Source organism: Lutra lutra, chromosome 2 (genome assembly GCF_902655055.1).
Source record: "Lutra lutra chromosome 2, mLutLut1.2, whole genome shotgun sequence".
NCBI classification, from domain to species: Eukaryota; Metazoa; Chordata; class Mammalia; order Carnivora; family Mustelidae; genus Lutra; species Lutra lutra.
This window is the reverse complement of record NC_062279.1, coordinates 113,817,813-113,842,742: the sequence shown is the minus strand read 5'-3', so window position 1 is coordinate 113,842,742 and position 24,930 is coordinate 113,817,813. Positions and strand designations below refer to the sequence as shown.

The window sequence follows — 24,930 nt, the reverse complement described above, 5'->3', positions numbered from 1 at the left end:
GATAACATTGTTCCTTCTGATTGTTTTATTTTATATAACTCAGTAGGATTTCTTGAGATTTAAAATTTCTTCAACCACTTCTCTGAAAATAATTAAATGCAGCTGTTGAGAGCAAACATTTTGAAATCATACCTTTATTAAAATCTCAATCTACTACTTTTCAGTGCTTGGCTTTTGACAAATTCTTTGACTTTGCTGGGTGTCAGTCTCCCCACCTGTGAAATGGAGGTAAGGACATCCCTCTTGCGACATTGTGAGGATTAAATGAGATAACTCATTTAAAGCATTTGGCACCATACCTAGAATATCCTAAGTGTTTAACAGATAGCGTTCTCTGTAAATCTTTATATTTAGTATGGGTTTAATGTTGTCAAGTTGCTTTCACTTGCAGGAAGGAAACATGAAAGGTTAACCTTGGATCATGCTGTCTCTTCGCTGATATTTAAATTATCATATTCAGCTGTAGGGAAATAAGAACCCTTCGTTCAAGCACAATGAAAATCATGATTTCATCCAAAAAAGTGGAAGTAGTAGATGTTTTATTCAATAAACAGAAATTGCTATAAAACCGAGGTAACCCTCAATTATGTCCATGCAGATGACATAGCTGATAAAAATGTACTGGAGTACTCCAGAACAGTACTGGAAAAACTGCCTTTACCATATTTTTCCAAAAATTTATTACACCTAGTTATGAGAAGTAAAGTTGCTTCTTTTGTTGCTTTCTGTGAAAGATGTAAAATCTACACCTTAAAATCTGCACAATTAATAGATTTCGAAGAAAAAATGGAAGGGAAAAGGAAAGCATTTGTGCTTGAGTTCAGCTTGTGAATGAGAACTGAGGAAAAACAGAGGTGAAAAGGGCAGAGATCAGGGCTGCCTGGATGGCTCAGTCGTTATTAGGCGCCTGCCTTCTGCTCAGGTCATGATCCCAGGGTCCTGGGATCTAGCCCTGCATCAGGCTCCCTGCTCAGTGAGAAGCCTGCTTCTCCCTCTCCCACTCCCCCTGTTTGTGTTCCTTCTCTCGTTGTGTCTCACTCTGTCAAATGAATAAATAAAATCTTAAAAAAAAAAAAAAAGGGCAGAGACCAGATATAGGTACAACCCTGTTGGTTCTGTAACATTAAAAATCCAGATGACAATCTGTAGAGAATTAAGTCCAGGTTTTCAAACAGTGCCAACAATGATGGTTTTAACTTCAAAAACACTGATTGGGGGCTTTATTTCACATCTGAGTATCCCTGTGTATCTATTGTCTGTCTGGGCCACTCAGCTCTCCCAGCCAGATGTTAATCCATTTTCTCTCCTTCTTCCAAGCATCTTCTGGCCATTAAAACCACCCAACACCACACCTCTCCATGCTCTTCACTTTCACTTCAATCAGCAGAAAAGTTCTGGATCTCCTGATACTCATTGGAAAACAAACAAATTCCATGGGTTATTTTGTTTTGATTTTCAAAATTAGAAGAATTAAAGGGCTACTGAGGTAAAGTAATCAATAGAAAAGAATGAAAACAGAGGATTTGTTGACCTGCGATGACAGGATATAATATGCAGAGAATGATTTCTTATCCTTACACAAGCCATCTGTGGTTGCAAAGAGAAGACTTTTCAAATGTGTTAAAGGACGTTTCTTCCTTTATTTTGAATGATGTCATTTGTTTCAAGTATGCTTTTTAATGACACCAACTCGAGAAGAATAATTTCTTATAATCAGATTTACATGCCATCATCTTTCTTTTTTTAAATAGTTAAGAACCACTTAAAATGGCAGAATTGGTGACTGAGTGCTGGAAAGTTTGCTGAGTTTATCATTTTACTTATAATAATTAATAATAATAATATTATATTAATAATAATAATAACATAATTGTGGCAGCAAATGGAGTAGAAAATACCTGTTTTTTCTTCTGTTCCCAACACATCCTCATTTTCATTTTTTTTTAAGATTTTATTTATTTATTTGATAGAGAGAGAGAGAGATCACAAGTAGGCAGAGAGGCAGGCAGAGAGAGAGGGAGGCAGGCAGAGAGAGAGAGGGAAGCAGGTTCCCTGCCGAACAGAGAGCTCGATGCGGGGCTCGATCCCAGGACCCTGAGATCATGACCTGAGCCAAAGGCAGAGGCTTAACCTACTGAGCCACACAAGCGCTCCCTCATTTTTAATTTTTACAATCAAATTATTTGGCAAAGAAGAGCATTTTCCTCAACTTGAAGCCAACTCTTCACGTCCAATCAGCCTGGAAATTGTCAACAGTATTATTATTTACCAACTAGTTATGTTCCATACTTCATACTTCTATCACATGCCAATCTATAGATTTCAGGACTGTGGGAATGAGCCCAAGTGTTTTTACGTGAAAATGATTATCTTACATGGTGCAATTACAAAATACCATTTCCATCTAGAATGAGTTTAGTGCTGCTACTCCTTTAAAGAGGAGAGCAGAAAAGTGAATTCAGAGTGTGGTACAAAGTTAGCAAAAATGTCTCAAATATCAAGACAGAGCAGTGAAATAATTATAGGAAATCATTCAGCATTCTCGTTTCCAAATGAAATCTTCTACAGGTCTGGTTAGATTAGCTCCTTAAAAGGTAAGATGGAACGCATTTAGACATGTCTTTCATAATTGTAACTTATAGACACTTTTTAACAGCATTTTCTTGTAGGTCTCAAAAGAACCTATGAAATATATTTACCTCTTAGATGTATATGTTCATTCCTGACTTGTAAATAATGGGACACTCATAGCCTTTATGAAACAATGAAATTTCACTGGGTTATTCAAATGATTTATGTCTATCTGATTCAATAGATGTCTGTGTTTACATTCCAGTAGCACACACTGGTATTTATATAAAGTGAGCTATAAAATGAGTCATTATATATAACATGTTGGGATTTTTGCTTCTTTGAACAGAGGATGAGATACATATTTTGTCCAGACTTATTCTCAATTAGTGTTAACATACATTCTAAATCTTTTTCTGCAGGTAAATTATGGGCAGTATAAGATGAATATATACATGCCAACATGAGTGAGAGACACACTAACAATTACTTACATTAGTGTTTGTGTAGCACTGGCAATTGCATTGGACTACTTAAGAGAAAATACTCATATCAGGAAACAGATGTCATCTTTTTCTCTGTTTGATTTTAGTTTTTACTATAGGAGAAAGACTTACTCATAATATTAACAGGCAATTCATGTCATTTGTTCTACATGTTAAAACTTTTTTAACCCTCATTCTTAATCAACTTAAAACTATTTTCTAACCCTTCCTCCAAAAAGAATGCTTCATTTAAAGAACATCATGTTTCTATATTCTGGGAGCCTTCTGACATACTTGGTTATTTGTGCAAAGAGCCAGGAACTTACTTCTTTCTTAAAATTCTCTTTCTTTTCAGTAGCAAAGAAATCTCCAATATATCTGCATAATTACTTTACCATGTTTCTTTTAAGGAAATATTGGTATCCCTCTTTTACAAATATTACTCAATAGAATTTTGGACAGGCTATCATCGTGGTTCTAACATTAGCTTCTTTCAAGTTAAAAAGAAAAATATTTTTCTTTAATTGACCTCAGTTAGATTACTTTGTAGAGCTAACTCTCTTGACTTTGTGAAAATATTCAAGTAAAATCCTATACATGTTCCTAAAAAGGGGAATGATTTCTGACATGGTGATTTAATTTGGTTTGTGCATTGATTTCCAAAGCAGCACATTCATTCACGTAAACTTTACATATAGGCAAGTCATGGGATTTTTCCTTTTTTTTTTTTTATCTTCTTCATTAGAAATTCTTAACCTTCATTAACCTTTGGAGATCACCTTTTACTTTTTTGATGAAAGTTTCTCTTATAAGCCATGGAGATCTTTTCATAGAGAAACTTGTAAGTTTTTTTTTTTTCTTTTGCCTTCCCAAATAGACACCAATCATTTGACAATGTCTCTCCATTATTGCTATTCAATTCCTAATCTATACCTCACGGTCTACTCGACATTTCCTCTTGGATATTTAATAAGCATCTTAACCCAAAAGCCCGATCCTCCTTTTCTGTCTTAATGAAAGACTACTTCTTTCTTCCAGGTTTTAGGCAAAAAAAAAAAAAAAATTCAACTCTTTTTAAAAAAAATTTAATTTCTTTTCAGTGTAACATAATTCATTGTTTATGCACCACACCCAGTGCTCCATGCAATACGTGCCCTCCATAATACCCACCACCAGGCTCACCCAACCTCCCACCCCCACCCCTTCAAAACCTTCAGATTGTTTTTCAGAGTCCATAGTCTCTCATGATTCATCTCCCCTTCCAATTTCCCTCAACTCCCTTCTCTTCTCCATCTCCCCATGTCTTCCGTGTTATTTCTTATGCTCCACAAATAAGTGAAACCATAAGATAATTGACTCTCTCTGCTTGACTTATTTCACTCAGCATAATCTCTTCCAGTCCCATCCATGTTGATAAAAAAGTTGGGTATTCATCCTTTCTGATGGAGGCAGAATACTCCATAGTATATATGGGCCACATTTTCCTTATCCATTCATCCGTTGAGGGCATCTTGGTTCTTTCCACAGTTTGGCGACCGTGGCCGTTGCTGCTATGAACATTGGGGTACAGATGGCCCTTCTTTTCACTACATCAGTATCTTTGGGGTAAATACCCAGTAGTGCAATTGCAGGGTGATAGGGAAGCTCTATTTTTAATTTCTTAAGGATTCTCCACACTGTTCTCCAAAGTGGCTGTACTAACTTGCATTCCCACCAACAGTGTAAGAGGGTTCCCCTTTCTCCACATCCTCTCCAACACACGTTGTTTCCTGTCTTGCTAATTTTGGCCATTCTAACTGATTTAAGGTGGTATCTCAATGTGGTTTTAATTTGAATCTCCCTGATGGCTAGTGATGTTCAACTCATCTTTGACTCTGTCTCTCATATCCCACATTTAATCTATCATCATATCCTCTCAGTATACCCTTCATAATCTATTCAATATCTTATTACTTACCACCTACCTCCACTGCTACCTCTACCTTCTATGAACAAATCATCATCCTCCCTCCCCTGGACTATTGAAGTCTCCTTACCTTACTGTAATTTTTGTGAAATTATAGGTTATTTTCAACACAGCAACTACAGCAATTCTCCTAAGAAATGGTAGATCACTTCACTCGCCTGTGCAAAATCATCCAATGCTGACCATCTCACGTCTCATGCAGAGTAAAGGGGAAGATCCCTGCAAAGGCCCACACATCCCTCCTAGATCTGCCCACCTCCCCACCCCCCATACCCTCATGCTCTAATTCACCTTCTATACTATCTCCTCACTGACTCTAGACACACTGAACTTCTCATTGTTTCCCCAGTAGATCAAGTATGCTGTCTCTGGATCTTTTTTTCTTTTCCCCCTCTGTCTATAATGCCTTACCTCCAATATCCACTGGCTCACTTTGTCATTTCCATTGATCTCTTCTCAAATGTCATCTTATCAAAGAGATCTTCCCTGAACACTCTATATAAAATACCATCCTGTCACCACCACCAATCTCTAAGCATTCATTCCATGGATTGCACTTATTACTATCTGACATGTTATATATTTCTTGAAATTTGTTTTGAGTTTGTCAACTTCAAAACTGACTATAAACTCCATGAGAAAGGGACTTTGTCTTGTTCAATCTGTATCCTAGTAATTGGCATATAAAAGAGTCTCAACAAGTATTAATTGAAAGGATGTGTGAATGAACTGCACAATGTTCTGTATTATATGCTCCTGGCATTATAACACATGTCTGAGGTTGAAATAGTCATGTAAAAAGTATTATCCACAGCCTAATTTTTCTTTAAAATAACCCCTTTTACACAGACTATTTTAATGAAGTGTGGCTACCTGTGGAGTCCTCAAACGCTTGGTTAAATAGTTTTTACTTTAACTTCTAAAACAAAACACACAAAAAGGGTTCATCATTATTCTGCTAAATGCTTTCTTTATGTTCCCTATCAGCATCACCTCAACTAATATTTATTGTTCACTTGCTGTGTTTCAATCTTTGTCACTATTACTACTCCAGTGGCTCACACTTTGTCTCTAGAGAAAAAAGTAAAGTTTGTTAGATTAAAAGAAAGAGAATATGTATACCCTAATACGAGCAATGATCAGAATTATTGTCAAATAACTGTAATTTTATTGGTTCAGAGCAGACTCTGAAATATTTCCAGATAGCTCTTTCACCTACCAGGATGTTTTAATAGTCCTCTATTTTCATAATTATTTCATTCATTTCTTACTAATTCCAGGTGGTAGGATTGTGGTTAAAAAACGGATGCACATTTGACTGATGATCAACTGATGAGAGTGTAGGGCCTCACAATATAAGGAATCATGAAGAAACCCTCTGCGTTATTTTTGACACTGAAAGCACTGCTTTACTACTTGTTTTCATTTTTTTCTTGCCTTCCACTGGGAGTATGTTCTAGTTCCTAGTCACCTCACACTTAATCCTTTAATGCCTTAGCATCTTGGCCACTCAAATTTAATCTTAAGATAACAACCTTATAACTAATATCCATATTTAATTTTCTTTTTGTAGTTTTCTCAAAACTCCTTCTTCAACACTTGTCTTTAAAAATAATACCTGAGAATGAATTATTTACATTAACCATAATGATTTTTAGGCTTCTATAAACCTTAGGTTTTATAAAATTTATTAAAATAGTATACAGATGAGAAAATATGCCATCACAAGCAAAATATCCCATTACCTGGTGTAAGACTTTTCTTACTTGGGTAAGCAGATACATAAGGCCTACCTTCTGTACTACAAGGATTTCAAACACACTAGCAAGCTTTAATTCCTAAACACAGAAGACTATTTTATTTACTACATCTATTGCCTATATGATTATAAAATAATGCTGGAATTTGACATGTTAAAGAATAGGCATCCTTCTTTAGGCATAATTATTTTAGACCCTAACTGGGTCTGTAATTATTCATTTACAAATGAGATTTTTTTTTTTGGTCCATCTACAAAATGATTTGTGAGTATCTGGCAATATTTAACACTGTACTTTGTTCTTATTGGTATTGTATGATCTGTTTCAAAGTTAAAAACAAATATGTTTATGATGCATTTGAGAGTCTAAAGTTGCTTGGAGCAGTGATAGAAATATTTTTTACATTACTGGGTGCTTTCTAATCTTTCAAACTAGAAACATTTTTCTGCCTTTAAGCTCCCCTTAGATCATCAAATGCTAACAAGTTTTATTCCTCCGGCTCAGCTGTGCATCAGTTCACCAAAGGATTAATGACTATTTTTAAAAATGGTCTTTTGAGATCAGTCTAGGATGGGGAAAAATATTTTACTAAACCTTCTCCGCCTTTGTAAATGGTTGGGGACCACTAGAGAACATGCTTCCAGGAGGCAAGACATTAAAACTCACATCAGCAAGCCACTTGGGATGAATTTTAAACAAGTCAGGACCTTGACTCAAAGATCACATTTTGTAGGTGAAGAAATGAGCTGTTTTCAATAACAAATGGTGTTTTGAGAACTAATTAGAACTTGGAATAAAAGAAGGCAGTGATTGTGGCTAGTTATGAAATTAGACTTATTTGTAGAAGCTTAAGGAAGATGTGAAGAAAGGTGAACCAACTGAACATTTTGGTTTCTGTGAGAAGCTGTGTGATATGAAAGAAAGAACAGAAACTTTGGAGAGAGACAAGGAACTGTGTATCTAACCTTGAACACTTAGCAGCTTGACACCTTTGTTATCTTGGGCAGACCACATATTACCACAACTATATTTCTATTATCACTGCTATTATTACTACTAACTATACCTTAAATAACTTGCTCAATCCAAAGAGAAATTAACTTCTCTAAGTCTCTAATTTATTTTAGTATTTATCTTATTTTATTTTATTTAACTCTACCTTTCATGTTGTTGTAAGAATTAGAGTTAATTTCTGTAAAGACGCTGGTTGGCATTTAGAAGAACTTTATTATTTTTTTTAAGATTTTATTTATTTATTTGACACAGAGACAGCAAGAGAGGGAACACAAGTAGGGGGAGTGGGAGAGGGAGAAGCAGGCTTCCTACAGAGCAGAAGCCGGATGTGGAGCTCTATTCCATTACCGCAGGATCATGACCTGAGCCAAAGGCAGACACTTAATGACTGAGCCACCCAGGTGCCCTGTCATTTAGCAGAACTTTAAAAATTGAGTACTCTTCCGTTAATAGTGGGTATTAGGACACCCATGTATAGATCTTAAATCTCAACTTACTGAATTTAGCCAGAATTTAATTGTAATAGTGGTAGAAAGCAAGAATTCTTTTCCCATAATCTTAAAGCTTTTTGAAATCCAAGGAGCTTACATGGAGTTTAAGGCTACTTTTGATCATAATCCAGTTTCCTAAAGACTATCAAATGGGCCATGTTTACATACTTGACTCTCAATATATATTTGTTGAATAGACTGTATTGAATCCATACATACAAGTAAAAATGCTAAAGACTTTAGATATCTTTTTTTTTTTTTAATGTAGGCTCCACACCCAGCATGTAACCCAGTGTGGGGCTTAAACTCATGACCCTGAAATCAAGACCCAAGCTGAGATCAAGAGTCAGACACATAACCAGCTAAGCCACCCAGGTGCCCCTTTTCATATCTTTTTTTAATGAGCATATTGAATTTACAAAGTTGCACCAAATCTGCCGGGGAATTGGAAGTGATTTGGGAGAGAAGAAAATATTGTTTATAATTAACTTTTATGTCCCAGGTAACCAACTAAACACAACTAGAGGGGTATCAAGGTCAATTATGAATATACAAATAGTTTTTTTTTTTCAACAACTGTCCTAAGTATGCTGTGTTGAACAGTCATTCCACCCACAATTAACAGTGAACATCTACAGTGAACATCTCTAGGGGACACATTCACCTTAAAGTTCTCTTCCATTACTTTATTTCAATCCACATGCACAGTTTATTTTCAATAATTTTCTATTACTAAACAATCACTATTGTTTTCCTACTCAATGCATCCTGGGAGGTTAAACTTCAGCAGCTAGGAGGTTTAAAAGTGTGTGTGTGGGCGGGGGAAGGGATACTCTGGTTTCCAAATCTCTGCTCCACACTGTCCCTAATGTGTGCCTTTCTAGGAAAGTTAGAGTTGGGTTAAAGGAATAGGGAGGCAGTCTCCTTGTTTTACTGCCCAAGACAAAACTATGGTCTCCTCTTTAATTGGTGCAAACTCCTCAAATTGCTCATTGTCTGTGGGTTGATGTTGACCTATTCACCCTGTAGGTAAAGGTTCCTTCTTATGCAGCTCACGAAATTAAGCCACACACTTTCATCCTTCTGGCAGCCTCATACTTCATTCTTCTGAAAAGTACACACCTCTGACCCACACCCCTATGATCCCCTATAATACTATGGCTCTATGTATTATCTAGTCTCTTTGTGAGTTCTCAGACTAGAGACACCTATGGGATCAGACTCTGAGGTGACACTGCTTTTCTCTTCTTCTCTTAGCCTGGAAATCCCTGCAAAATCTCATCTGTAATGTTTTCACCCATGCTTTGTAGCACAAAGAAGCAGTAAGTCTGATGGCTAAGTAGATATCTAACCAGAAAACAAAAATGTAGGTCTCTCATTTCACAGGTACCCCAAAGTGTTTATAAGAGATTTTCTTTGGGCCTCCCACATTGGTTTTATGGAGAAAAAACATGCCACCCATTCAAAAGGGAGATGAACAGATGGAATGGCTACTTTTTATAAAATGTTCTATGATTTTTTGCTCGTAATCTTCATTTTGCATCAATAAGAAATCGTAATGATAATTGTATCAGAAACAGTAATGGTAATAGTATCAGAAAGGAGGTGGCCTTAACAGTCAGAGATTCTCTGAACTTAAGACATAAATTTCTGATTTGTCAGTCTTACTCATTAATTTTGATGCATATTCTATTATCCTAGATGGATTTTTACATGTTTGGCATTCACAATTCAGTATGCTTTAAAAGAAAGAGTATATAATGATTTTGTAGTTAAATTGGACCTGGATTTCAATCTCTACTTTACTATCTATTAGCTGTATTAATTTATGCTAAGCTGGGGCACAGGGGTAGCTCAGTAGGCTAGGCCTCTTCCTTTGGCTCAGGTCATGATCTCAGGGTCCTGGGATCGAGCCCCACATTGGGCTCTCAGCTCAGCAGGGAGCCTGCTTCTTTTTCTCTCTGCCTGCTGTTCTGCCTACTTGTGATCTCTCTCTCTCTGTCAAATAAATAAATAAAATCTTTAAAAAAATTAATGGCAAGTTTATTAACCATCCTGAGCTTCAATTTGCCCTGTTGCAAGATGTAAATAATAACTTCCTCCTAAGTTTTCAAAATAACTTGACAATGTATGATACATATAATATATATCTATATACATATCTATATCTGTATCTATATCTATCTATCTATCTATACACACACATATACATACATATGTATTTGGAAGAGAGTGAGCAGGGTGGGAAGGGGCAAAGGCAGAGAGAGAGAATCTTTTTTTTTTAATTTGTTTTTTAATTTTTTTTTTTTAAAAGAGGCAGGCAGAGAGAGAGGAGGAAGCAGGCTCCCTGCTGAGCAGAGAGCCCGATGCGGGACTCGATCCCAGGACCCTGAGATCATGACCCGAGCTGAAGGCAGAGGCTTTAACCCAGTGAGCCACCCAGGCGCCCAGAGAGAGAGAATCTTAAGCAGAGTCCACACACAGCACAGAGCTGACAAAGGGCTCGACTGCATGATTCTGAGATCATGACTCCAGCCAAAATCAAGAGTTAGCCTCTTAACTTACTAAGCCACATACATGCCTGACAATGTATATCTCATATCAATAATTTGACAATGTATATTTTATATAAATAACTTAGGAATATGTATGGTAAATAAATACTTAGGGAAGTTTTTTCTCCATTTAAAGGTTAGGAAACCAATGCTCCATAGAGATTTTAAAAAGCTGTCAAGATCACTGAAGGTAGCAGAGACAGTATTTGAACTCAGATCTGTCTAAAGCTAAAGCCTGTATATTTTCCACCACCACATGTCACCACTGCATTTGAAATTTAGTGAGAGAAATGAATCAGTTGACCTATTTTCCTTTTGTACAAAAGCAACTTCTAATTAAAAATATGTATTTTTTTATTTCTAAGGAAGATTTAGGATATTGTTTAAAGATTTATTTATTTTAGAGAGAGCGAGCACGCACATGGGGGTGGAGGGTGGGGCAGAGGGAGAGAAAGAGACTCTCAAGCTGAGCATGGAGCCCAACTCGGAGCTCATCGCAGGACCCTGAGATCATGACCTGAGCTGAATCCAAGAGTCTGGCACTCAACCAACTGAGGAACGCAGGTGCCCCAGGATATTTTTTAAATATACAGTGCTATAACCCAAATTAGAAGCAGTGAGAAAAGTAGAGCAAAGGAAAAACAAGAATCAATGTAAAATGAAGTTAGCAATGGGGCAAGTTCACAAAATAAGTGCTATGAAGTCCTATGTATTTGATAATAGTGGGAAGCTGATAAACCTCTCAGAGAAAATCATAATCAATTACACAACTCAGATCTAAAGATGAATACCTATTGTTTAAGGGAAACACAACACTGGACTGCTCCTTAGATCAAAATGTATTTCCCTCAAGGCTTTTTATGAAGAGGATGCTGAGCAAAGGATTTCAATGTCCCTAAGTGCATCCTTACAGCAATAATAGAATACCTCAATGTAGGCTAATGACTTATACCAAATGGAGATTATGGGGAGCCAAAAATATTCACGTGCAGCTCTGATAAATTGGTAGTATAACTGAAGAATCCTTTGATCAACCTTAGGTTTTAAAAGAGTCCTTGACTCCCTGAAATTATGTGAGATATTTAAATATGAATATGTACATGTAATATCCTTAGGTATTCAAACTGTTTTCATCAGAAAATTAAATGCAGACCTTTTGTGGTTAAACAATCATGGAGACTCACGCTAGCATCCTTTACAAAGGATCTGTGTCCCCTGGAAGGTCACCTCACCTCAGCTTTAAGCTAAATGTAACTAGAAATACCTTCCAGGATTTGAATATATTCTTACATCAGGCACAGACATCATCTCTAAAATCTGGATTTATGCACACTATTTGATCATTATCTGTCATTACAAATTTGAGGACACCGATCCAAGGTTTGGGGCGGGGCCAAAAACTGCCAAAAGTGGCTTGTGTCTCAAACCTAATTACACAGAAAAGGATAAAAAGACTTTAACAAATATTCCTCATTATTCCCAAGTTAGATTTCTAATAAGCATCTATAGAAAATATTCAGGTTTTTGTCTTATAAAAGCTCTTTTATATACCTAAAATCTTTAAAAGTTTTGAATAGCAAAAGCTTTAAAATTTCTGTTTATATAAAAATATGTAATTATTATAGATTATCAGAGCTTATATTGTCCATTGCTTAGCCCAAACTCATTTACAGATACCAATTAATTTACTGCATGAATCAAATTCCATTTTTCATCTACAATATAGATGTAAATATTAGATTAAAAAAAAACTTCAGCAAGGCATTTTCAGCCTATCTCTTAAACTTATAATGCTATTCCTTTCTAAATAACTTAGGATAATTAAATACTTTTTAAAACTAATAGCTTCAGCAATAAATTCAGCTCTCAGAAATACTAAACTGTCTTAAAATGTCTTAAAGTTAGGATGCTTCTCTTGAATATTTTTTCTTTTTACTTTATCAAATGTAAAATAGTATTTAAGTTCATTTTAGTTTTAAGGAGGAATCAGCTATTCTAATCATCTCTGTGGAAAAATATATTGAAAGCCATAAAAATCTTGAGAAAAAGTAATGGAAGCATACATTTCATCAATGGGAGACCTATAACTCAATGCTAATATTATAAAGATGAAGAGAATTTAAATTTTATTGAAATCAATATATTGACCAAATTATTACCTACTATAGTGGTGGCAGAATATTTCTGATATGCCATTGTAAAAAAATGAAACAACTTTTAATGTTAAATTAGATAATATTAGTTACCAAGCTGCTTCAAAGTACCCTAATTATACGATTCACTCCAATTAATAATTACCACATATTCAAGAATATCTCTTAGACACCTTATTGCTACAAATCATGCAATTATATAATATTAGAAGTTGAGCTTTTATTATTTAATTGTATCCTCATATCCATTGGAGATGAGAAAGTTGAAAATAACATGAGTATTGGATTAGCATAAGATTTGATATCTCTGTCCTCCGGATAAGCACTTATCACATGACTAGAAGAATGTTACTTCATTTCCTTGACTCTGTTTTCTTGAAAAGTGTTATAAGGATCAAATGAGATGATATGTATGGAAGTACTTTATAAGTGATGAAATTATTGTTTTGTGAATCATGGAATGCTACATATCCTTGCATAGTTTGCATATTTACACACCACTGAGAGACTCTATTTTGTGCACACTAGGGGACTTGGAAGGACAGCAACGGAGTTTGTACTTAGACCACCAACCGTAAGTCCCACTGCCACCAGTTATATTCACCACTGTAGAATGGCTCAGGAGGGAATACTCCAACAAGACAAAAAAGAGGTGGAGAATCCTTATCCTTCTTTAGGAGTTAGCCAAAGAAGTATTAAAAATGATCTTATCCAGGATGCCTAGGTGGCTGTCAGTTAAGCATCCGACTCTTGATCTCAAGCTCAGGTCTTGATCTCAGGGCTGTGAGTACAAGCCCTATGTTGGGCTCCACACTGGGCTCCAAAAAATTATCTTGTACTTTTGTCTTTCCAGAATCTGGAAAGCCTAGAACCTACTTTTCACAAGATCCCTTTGCAGCAGGGTACTAGTTTAGGTTCCACCTCTGGGAGGCACCACACAATATTTGGAAGGTGACAGTAAGATAAACATGTTTTTCAAGCAGCTTCACGTATTCTGTGAATCACCTATATCAGTGGTGCAGGCAACTGATGGTTTGCAGTGGTGTCCTGAAACTGATTATTTCCTTTGTCTTTGCTGCAACTTCTAGATTTCCTGAATGTTAGTGATGCCTTTCTTGACCTTTGTTTTTCTAGCTTTTCTAGTGCCTTTGTATGCACATAATTTATTATGTTAAAGTTCTTCTGTTTTCTTTACAAAAGCCTGACTGATATGATATCTCACTTTGCTGAGATATTTGTGAGAATTTCTTTATCAAATACCTAATTGCTGCATAACACACCACTCAAAAACTTCATGACTTAACTGAACAACAATGGAATTGAACTAGGAATCAATTAAAGAAAGATATCTAGACAATCCCTAAACATTTGTAAACTAAATAGCACACTTTTAAATAACCCATTGGTCATAGTAGAAATTGAAATAGGAACTAGAAAGTATTTTCAACTAAATAAAAATTGCAGCACAACATATTAAAATTTGTGAGGAGCAGATAAAGCACTGCTTAGAGAGAAATTTATAGAACTAAATGCCTGTGTTAGAAAAGAAGTAATATTTGAAATTAATGACTTCAAATTCTATCTTAAAATATTAGAAAACAAGCAAATTAAATTCAAATTAAGGACAGTAAATAAAAATTTAAGAACACAAATCAATAAAATAGAACATAGAAAAATAATAGAAAAATCAATGAAGCAAAAACTTGTTAAGAAGATCAACAAAATTAATAAATAGCTAGTTAGACTGCTCAGGAAAAAAAGAAGGCACAAATTAACCAATATCAAGAATGTTACAGGTAACATAACTACAGGTCTTGTAGATGTTTAAATTATAATAAAGAAATATATTGAACAAATTTAACGATGATAAATTTGACAACCTAGATGAGGTACATTGTAAGACACCAACTACCATAGCTCATCAGGAAAAAACAGTTAAACAGAATGGTCCTAGATTTATTTAATATGTTGCATTTGTAGTTAAAAACTTTTCTTCAAAGGAAACTTGGGGCCTAGATGGTTTCATTGACGAATTCTATCAAATATTTAAAGAAGAAATAATGCCAAATTTACATAAATTCATCCATAAAATTAGGAAGAGAGAATACAATTTATCCCATGAACTCAGTATTTCTCTAATATCCAAGAATCTAAAAAAAGAAAACCATGGACCCACATACCTGACAAAAATATGCAAAATTTCTTGGCATCTTAGCAAACCTATGTTAATGATTTACAAGAAGAATAAAACATAATGATCAAGTGGGGATTATCACAGTAATGTTTTGTTTAATATTCAAAAATCAACCACTATAATTCACCCTGTTCACAGAGTAAAATATATGTATATATATTTTACCTCATTAGATGCAGAAAAACTATTTCTATCAGCAAATAAGAAATAGAAGGCATTTCCTTGAATGTAACTAGGAAAGACTGAATCCCTTCTTCAGTATCAGGAACAAGGAAAATATATCTGCCTCTGATTTTTTTTTTTTTTTAAAGATTTTATTTATTTATTTGACAGAGAGAAATCACAAGTAGGCAGAGAGGCAGGCAGAGAGAGAGGAGGAAGCAGGCTCCCTGCCGAGCAGAAAGCCCGATGTGGGGCTCGAACCCAGGACCTGGGATCATGACCTGAGCCGAAGGCAGCGGCTTAACCCACTGAGCCACCCAGGCGCCCCCTGCCTCTGATTTCTATTCAACATCATATTGGAGATTATATTCTATTCTATTTTGTTGCAATAAGGCAACAAAAAATATATAAAATTATCCAGATTGGAAATGAACAAGTAAAACTCTATTTACAGACAATTTGATTGTCTATGTAGAAATAGGAAGGAATCTATAAAAATAAGTCATTTGATAATCTTTGAAGGAACCCAGAAATTCACCTCATAATCTAACCTCCATTTATGTTCTTATTTCCATCTAACAATTTCTGTTTGTCTTCAAGCACCATCATTAAAGATTTCGATCATTCAATATCCTGTTATCATTTCATGTATTTTATTATTTAATTAGTTTTTTATAATAGTAGTCTTTATTTTTTTTTAAAGATTTTATTTATTTATTTGACAGAGAGAGATCACAAGTAGACAGAGAGGCAGACAGAGACAGAGAGAGGGAAGCAGGCTCCCTGCTGAGCAGAGAGCCCACAGCGGGACTTGATCCCAGGATCCCGAGATCACGACCAGAGCCAAAGGCAGCGGCCCAACCCACTGAGCCACCCAGGCACCCTACAATAGTAGTCTTTAATGTATGTATGTATTTGTTTAAACTAATACACAGCTTTCAAGCTACATTTTAATTTAAATTAATTGGGATAAACCTAAAAAATATTAGTCATTTTAGCAAGGTTGCACAATACAAGGTCAATATATAAAAGTCATTTTTTGTATACTAACAATATGAAATCTAAAACTAAAATTTTAAATACCATTTCAAATAGCATCAAGTTAAGAAATTCTTGGTGAGGGGCGCCTGGGTGGCTCAGTGGGTTAAAGCCTCTGCTTTTGGCTCAGGTCATGATCCCAGGTTCCTAGGATCGAGCCCCTAATTGGGTTCTCTGCTTGGCAGGGAGCCTGCCTCCCCCTCTCTCTGTGCCTGCCTCTCTGCCTACTTGTGATTTCTGTCTGTCAAATAAATAAATCTTAAAAAAAAAAAAAGAAATTCTTGGTGATAAATATGTCAAAAATATTCAAGACCTATAAACTGAAAACCACAAAAACATTACTGAGACAGAGTTAAGAAACAAAACAAAACCAAAATAAAGGTATGTATCATGTTCAGGGATGGAAAACTCAGTATTGTTAAGATGTCAATTCTCCCCCCACTGAATCTATAGATTAATTCTAATCCTCACTCACCCTCCAAAAAAAAAAAAAAAAAAAAAAAAAATCCAAACACCTTTTTTTGTAGGAATTCACATGGTGATTGTAAAATTTAGATCTACAGAATCCAAAATTATTTTGAAGAAAACAAACTTGGAGACTTAAAACCTAATTTCAAAATTTATTAAAAGGTCATTAAAATAGTGTGTTATGTTATGTAGATAGAGAAATATATCAATGAAACAGAAAAGAAAGACCAGAAGTAGACTCACACATATATGGTCAATTTATTTTATTTTATTTTATTTTATTTTATTTGTTTTTGTCAATTGATTTTTGACAAAATTAACAAAGCAACTCAATGTGAACTCACATTTTCAGTGAATGGTGCTAGGACAACTGATTAGCTATATGCAAAAACACGAACTTTGATCCTTATCTTTTGACTAACACAAAAATTAATTCAAGATGAATCATTGACATAAATGTAGAACATTTTTTTCTATAAACAAACATAGGAAAAATATTTGTGAACTTGGGCAGGTATTTTTTTAAGATTTAACAGTAAAAGCATAATTCCTAAATTAGTATGTATCAGATGGTGAGTGGCTGAAAATGGCCCGAGGTCACTAAAGATGGTGGTAAGAAAATAAAAATTAAGAAAGATATTTATAGGGCGCCTGGGTGACTCAGTGGGTTAGGCCGCTGCCTTCGGCTCAGGTCATGATCTCAGGGTCCTGGGATCGAGTCCCGCATCGGGCTCTCTGCTTGGCGGGGAGCCTGCTTCCCTCTCTCTCTCTCTCTCTCTCTCTGCCTGCCTCTCTGCTTGCTTGTGATCTCTCTCTGTCAAGTAAATAAATAAAATCTTTAAAAAAAAAAAAAGAAAGATATTTATAAAATGTTGCCTTTGATTCTCCCTCTGTTATCTTTGCCTAATTATTGTCTGCTTTTTATTAATGGAAATTGGCAGCAACATCCTACACTGTTGACATTGATTCTGATAGAATAATAACCACAGAGGAGAAAATCCCTGCTGAGGTGATGGAAATACTTACAGATTGCCTAGGCTTTTGCTTTTTTACTACTTCCCATTCCAGACCTCAGAGTTGGGACTTATTTCTCTCTATAGCTTACACAGCTGGGATTTACTTCTCTATACAGCTTACAGATGAAACTGTGATCAGAAAATCTGCCTGATACCGAGCAAAAATAATATATGATAATTCAGACTTCTGATTGGATTCAGAAACAGAAACCATTAATATGTTCCATACAAAAGATCTACTTAAAAACACCCAATCTGGGTGAAAATAAAAGGATGGAGAGATATATACCAGGTAAATATAACAAAAAGAAGGCTAGGGAAATAGTATCAGTACTTGATAAAACAGATTTTAATAGAAAAAGATATGATAAGAGTAGTTCCTGTAAAAGATATAATAGGGCAAGGAAATCTATCTATCATAAGCATATGTCCATCTAGTAATATGGACTCGAAATATTTCAAAGCTATAGCTAAACAGCAGGAAAACAGGTATAAATCAACAACTATAGCTGTTGGCTTTTTGAAGACCTTTCTCAGAAACTGATAGAATAAGTAGACCAAAAATAAACATAGACCTTGAAGACTTAAAGAATATAATGAAAAATTTTGAGCTGGTATGTATTCGTATCAATCTATCATCTATCTATCTATATCTCAGCTTTACTCAACAGACATTAAATACATTGCTGATCGCTCCCTAGAACATACAGAACATTAATAAAAATGCATCATGTACTAAGCCATAAAGGAAGCTTAAATAAATTCCAGAGGATCAACATTTTATAGACTTCTTTGTTACCAAAATGAAGTGAAATCAGAAATAAAGAACAAGAGCACTTGGGTGACTTAGTTGGTTAAGTGTCCAACTCTCGGTTTCGGCTCAGGTTATGACACCAGGGTCATGAGACAGAGCATCAAGTGGGGCTCTGTGCTCAGCAGGGAGTCTGGTTGAGAGATTGTCTCTCTCTCCGCCCCACTCCCCACTCTCTCTCTAAAATAAAAAAAAAATCTTATAAAAATAAAAGAACAAGAAATAAAAAAGAACAGCTAAGAAAAACCTGTTATTTTTACACTAAATAACATTGTTTAATCATTTTTGGCAAAATGTGAAAACTGCAAAGGAGATGTAAAGATATTTAGAACTTGATACAGCTAAAGCCATACTTAGGAATATTGATACCTTTTAATACTTTTATTTAATAAAGACTAATGCACCAAATATTCAACCAAAGAAGTTGCAAATAGAACAAAAGAGAGAACTCAAGGAAAGAAGAAGTTGGGAAATAAGAGCAGGAATAAATGAAATAAAGTATAAATAGAAAATACCAACAAATTCAAAATCACATTCATTAAAAAGGGTTGAGTGGGCTAAAAGTGGTCCTATCTCTTTCTCCATTGCTTGATGACTATGAAGCAACACGTGGCATTTTCCTGGCAGAGTGTAGGTGTCTACCTCAGTAACTGAAGACCCTATCTGTGTTAGTAAGAGGCAAGTGGAGGCATGCTGGGGATTTTCAGAAACAGTTTTCTCATTCTCATTCTCTTGGTTGCCAGAAATCAGTCTACTCTTCCAGTTTGGGACCATGTGGTATAGAATATGAGTCCTAGAAGTGTTACAGCCACTTTTTCTTTCCACTGAGAAGTCAAGTCTAATGTTATGTGATCACCAAAACCTGTTTCCTATTTCTTCCTAGAGCTGTAAGGCATTTTTTATACCCTCTAATTTAGGGATATCACATATCCTTATAACTAAATTCTGGTGACTGCAATATATACTGAAGTGTTTGCGTTGCTTCTGAGCAAAGTCATAAGAATTAAATATGTCTCCCTTGTGTTCTCTTTTGTCTGACTCTAGAGAACCCAGGATTTAGAAGAGAGTGGAACCACAAAATTGAGAGGAGTCTGGGTCCTGAACTGGCAATATAGAAGGCAGCTTGACCGGAAACACTCACAGAATTCAAAATTATTTATTGCAGCAGCTAATTAAATTTCTTGCCTTGGAATTAAGTTGATACAAAGAAGACAGTAAAGATGGAAGAACAACTAGGTGATACCACTGAGCTGCTGAAACTCAAATTATCCTGAATCTTTCAGTAACAGGAATGAATAAATCCCCATTGCTGTTTAAATAGTGTGAGTTGGATTTTCTTTTACTTTTAGCTGAAAGACAATTTCATGAACAATAAGATCAAACCAACCAATGAACAAAGGGCACAAGACTAAGCCAAGCCACAAAGAACACGGCAAAGAGATACATCAACAGAACTATTACGCAAAATAAGCAAGGTTCTAGCAATAAAGCAGAAGAGCCAATCTGACCCAGAACTATCGAGCTAAGAATCCGTGGATCTGAGCCTGTATGTAGAGGTTAAGTAGCCCCACGTACACAGGAGGCTATACCTGAACTGTATAAATAAGCCAGCTTCCCATTATGACAGAAACATATATCAGAGACTGGCTGGCCAGCAGCCAATAGAAGTCTACTTTAAGTAACTGATAGTAACAGAATATCTTTTTTAAAGTCTATTCTGGGGCGCCTGGGTGGCTCAGTCATTAGGTGTCTGCCTTTAGCTCAGGTCATGATCCCAGAGTCCTGGGATGGATCTCCACACTAGGCTTCTGCTGGGCGGAAAGCCTGCTTCTCCCTCTTCCACTCTCCCTGCTTGTATTCCTTCTCTTGCTGTCTCTCTCTCTGTGTCAAATAAGTAAATAAAATCTTTAAAAACATTAAAAAATAAAGTCTGTTCTGCTCTAGCCAATGACTAACCTATAGATTCTTGCCAGTTCACCCTCTTGATCTCTTCTACTTACCCTTTATATATCCTTTCTTGCATCAGTGATTGTGAATATTTCACTCTCTCTGACTTCTCATACATATTTTCTGATATATTTTATTTTTTCATTAGTATAGTCTGTAATTTAGTATATATGTTCTTTACATTGTGTACTGTATATCTCTGTCTGCTGTCATTTTGGCTTCTGGCATTATTATTTATGAGACATTATGTCCTTGTAATACATACTTTTGATTGTTAAAATGTAATGCATAATGCTAATGTTATAGAAGTATCTTCAATTAACAATAAAAACACCTTGATTATTTCAAGCAATCCCTAAAGATAATGCTTTTTGCATATTCAAGGAAAATGGGTCAACAGTAATGAAGATCACTGTATCAATAAAGAATATAATTTATCTGAGATAATTAGATCACATTCCAAATCCTACTTTAAAACCTAATAGAAATAGCTTAACCGCTCCCTAGGTCTGTTTTATCTGTAAATTATGATGAATTTCAGGATTTTAAATTTCTATATTGTGTTATCTGAGATTTTAATAACTCAACATATCTTTATAATTGCAGCTGCAAGTGATCAAGATTGTATCATTCTACTGCAGTCCTAAGGAAAACTGGAAAGTATCCAAATATAAAGTTTTCCACAGTTAATCATGAATAAAAAAGAGATAAAATTACGTCCAAGTCAGAAAAATACTTGAGCCTCAATGAAGCAGAATTTCAAATATAATCATCTTAATTTGTTGTGTAGAAATAGAAATAGCACAGACTACCCTGTAAGTAAATTTAAAAATGCATTTTGACGATTTACCGGTGAGTTGTTCCGTTTTTGGACCTCTAGTAAATTAGCAGATATTAGGTGCACTCTCTCCCTTCAGGCAACTTAAACCTCAATAGTTTTATTAAGGATTTAGTGTTTCTATTAAGGAAAAAACCCACTATAAATTAAGTGAAAAATTACACCAAACAAGATAAAATGAATTGATTTAGACAAAACACAGAGTCTTTAGGAACCTGAAGAGCTCATCTCCCTTATAAGAATTATTTAATTTTTCTGTACCTGCAAAATGTGGACACCATGCGTCTAGTAGGTTATCATGAATCAGATAATCAATCTACCTACTACCCATGAAAAGAGATTAACTATAATAAGAAGAAAAATTATAACACATTAAAATGATTACATGATGAGATAGGCAGAGTTCCAAATCTTGTTATAAAACAGACTATTGTCTAAGGAACCCTTAATATTACTTTTATAAATAATGGCAAAGAGTATTTTGTTTTTTAGATTGAAGGACTAAAATGGATGGATGTCTAAATAAATTTTCAGTGGAAGAACAATGTTTCCTGGTATACTACAATGGAGTTAAGCAACTTGAATGCAGCTTGGTTAAAAGTTATTAAAACAGAGGCTTGGGGAGGAGGAAATCTTAAAAAAAAAAAATAAAGTCTTAAGAGAACAGTCCATTATCCAGCTCAACCAAATACAGGAAAATACTATTTTATTCTTTTTTATTATTCTTGAATTTCTAACTAAAGATTTGAAAAACTAAATACATTTAGAACACTTTCCATATAGCCTGAAAAATGGAATTTTGACAGAAAAAAATGGTCCTTAAGGTAAATAAACCCTTGATGTACATTGATTCATGAGCTTGTATCTAACTTGTATCTCATTAATGTAAAGGGCAGAAAGCATTGTAAATCACACTGTATGTCATGAAACTGATTTCATTATTGAAGTTTTCAATTTTCTCATACACAAATAGAAAAGCTAGAGATTTGAGAAATAAACTACAAAAAATAAAGATCTACTAGGATTTGGGAATATTATTATATTAGATTTTACCAGGTAGACAGTTCCTTAATGAGACAGAGTGTCTTACATATTTCAGAATACCTCTGTATATCCATTACTTTCCTAAGACAATGATCTTACTGCTTGTGAACACTGGTCTAAGGAGTAGAAAAGAGGGATTATAAAAGTAGTTTTGCAAAAGTAGAGGAGGAATTCCATTTTCTTAAGGGAAAGGGTATTGAGAACTTGGTTAAATTGAAATCACAGTAGCTCTTTTCCCGCTCTGAATGAGAACATTTATTTTCCCATACCTTGAGCTGAAGAAACAGCAAATGCCAGTATTTTTTTCTTAGAAAGAAACAGTAACTATCCTTATTTCTTTTAAGTTATTTCCAAATGTGAAATGTGTTTTATTTTTCAATTAATTATTTATTTACCTATCAACATATAATATAATTTGTTTCAGGGGTACTGGTCTGTGATTCATCAGTCTTAGACAATACACAGCACTCACCACAACACATATTCTCCCCGATGTCCATCACCCAGCTACCCCCTCCCCTCACCCCTCCTTTCATGCTCAGGCTTAAGAGTCTCTTATGGTTTGTCTCACTCTCTGGTTTCCTCTTGTTTCATTTCTTCCTCTCTTCTCCTATGATCCTCTGCCTTGTTTCTTAAATTCCACATGTCAGTGAGATCACTTGATAATTGTCTTTCTCTTATTGACTTATTCTGCTTAGCATAATACCCTCTAGTTCCAGCCACATCCTTGCAAGTGGCAAATTTCATTTTTTATGGCTGTGTAATATTCCATGCATATATATACCACACCTTTATCCATTCATCTGTCAATGGACATCTCGGCTATTGTGAACACTGCTGCTATAAACATTGGGGTGCAGGTGCCCTTTGGATCACTACATTTCTATCTTTGGGGTAAATACCTAGTAGTGCAATTGTTGAGTCATAGGGTAGCTCTACTATCAACTTTTTGAGGAACCTCCATACTGTTTTCCAGACTGGCTGCACCGGTTTGCATTCTCACCAACAGTGTAGGAGGGTTCCCTTTTCTTTGCATCCTCGCCAACATCTGTCATTTCCTGACATGTTAATTTTAGCCATTCTGACTGGTGTGAGGGGGCATCTCATTGTTGTTTTGATTTGTATTTCCCTAATGCTGAGTAATATTGAGCAATTTTTCATGAGTCTGTTGGCCATTTGGATGTCTTCTTTGGATGTCTTCTTTGGAGAAGGGTCTGTTTATGTCTTCTGCCCATTTCTTGATTGGATTATTTGTTCTTTGGGTGTTGAGTTTGATAAATCGGAGGGGGAGGTGAATCATGAGAGACTGTGGACTCTGAGAAAGAAACAGTGTTTTAGACCGGAAGGAGGTGGGGGATGGGTGAGCCTGGTGGTGGGTATTAAGGAGGGCACATATTGCATGGAGCACTGGGTGTGATACATAAACAATGAATCTTGGAACACTGAAAAAAAAAAAGATAAGTTCTTTATAGATTTTGGATACTAGCTCTTTATCTTATATGTCATTTGCAAGTATCTTCTCCCATTCTGTCAGTTGTCTTTTGGTTTTGTTGACTGTTTCCTTTGCTGTACAAAAGCTTTTTATCCTGATGAAGTCCCAATAGTTCATTTTTGCCTTTGTTTCCTTTGCCTTTGGAGACATGTCTAGCAAGAAGTTGCTGTGGCTGAGGTGGAAGAGCTTGCTGCCATGTTCTCCTCTAGGATTTTGATGGATTCCTGTCTCACATTGAGGTCTTTCATCCATTTTGAGCCTATATTTTTGTGTATGGTGTAAGGAAATGGTCGAATTTCATTCCACATGTGGTTGTCCAATTTTCCTAGCACCATTTATTGAAGAGACTGTCTTTTTTTTCCATTGGATATTCTTTCCTGCTTTGTTGAAGACTGATTAACCATAGAGTTTAGGGTCCATTTCTGGGTTCTCTGTTCTGTTCCATTGACCTATGTATCAGTTTTTGTGCCAGTACTATGCTGCCTTGATGAGCACAGATTTGCAATATAGCTTGAAGTCTGGAATTGTGATGCCCCCTGCTTTGGCTTTTTTTTCAACATTCCTCTGGCTATTCAGGTTCTTTTCTGGTTCCATACAAATTTTAGGATTATTTGTTCCAGTTATGTTATCCTTATTTCTACTCTTGTTCTACTCTATCCTTTGAAGGAAGGTACAGTGGACATTTTGAAGGAAGGTACAGTGGACTGAATGTCCCTCCAAAATTCTTATGTTAAAATCCTTATCCTAATATAATAGTATTTGAAAATAAAGCCTTTGGCAGCTATCTTGACTATAAAGGTGGAGTCCTCATGAATAGGATTAGAGTCCATATAAGAAAAGGTCAGAGAGCTAGCTCTCTCTCTGCCATGTGAGGGTACACAAAAGTGTCAGTCTGTAACTCAGAAGAGGAACCTGAGTACTGACC

General features: G+C 35.4%; 1 long non-coding RNA gene across 1 annotated transcript in view; it reads left to right on the top strand.

The window, feature by feature from the left end:
- Nucleotides 1-24,930, top strand: part of LOC125094278 (uncharacterized) — a 76,667-nt gene that overhangs the window by 36,663 nt on the left and 15,074 nt on the right. The window contains exon 3 of the long non-coding RNA XR_007125438.1: nucleotides 20,034-20,230. This is a non-coding gene — a long non-coding RNA (uncharacterized LOC125094278). The remainder of the gene's footprint in view (nucleotides 1-20,033; nucleotides 20,231-24,930) is intronic.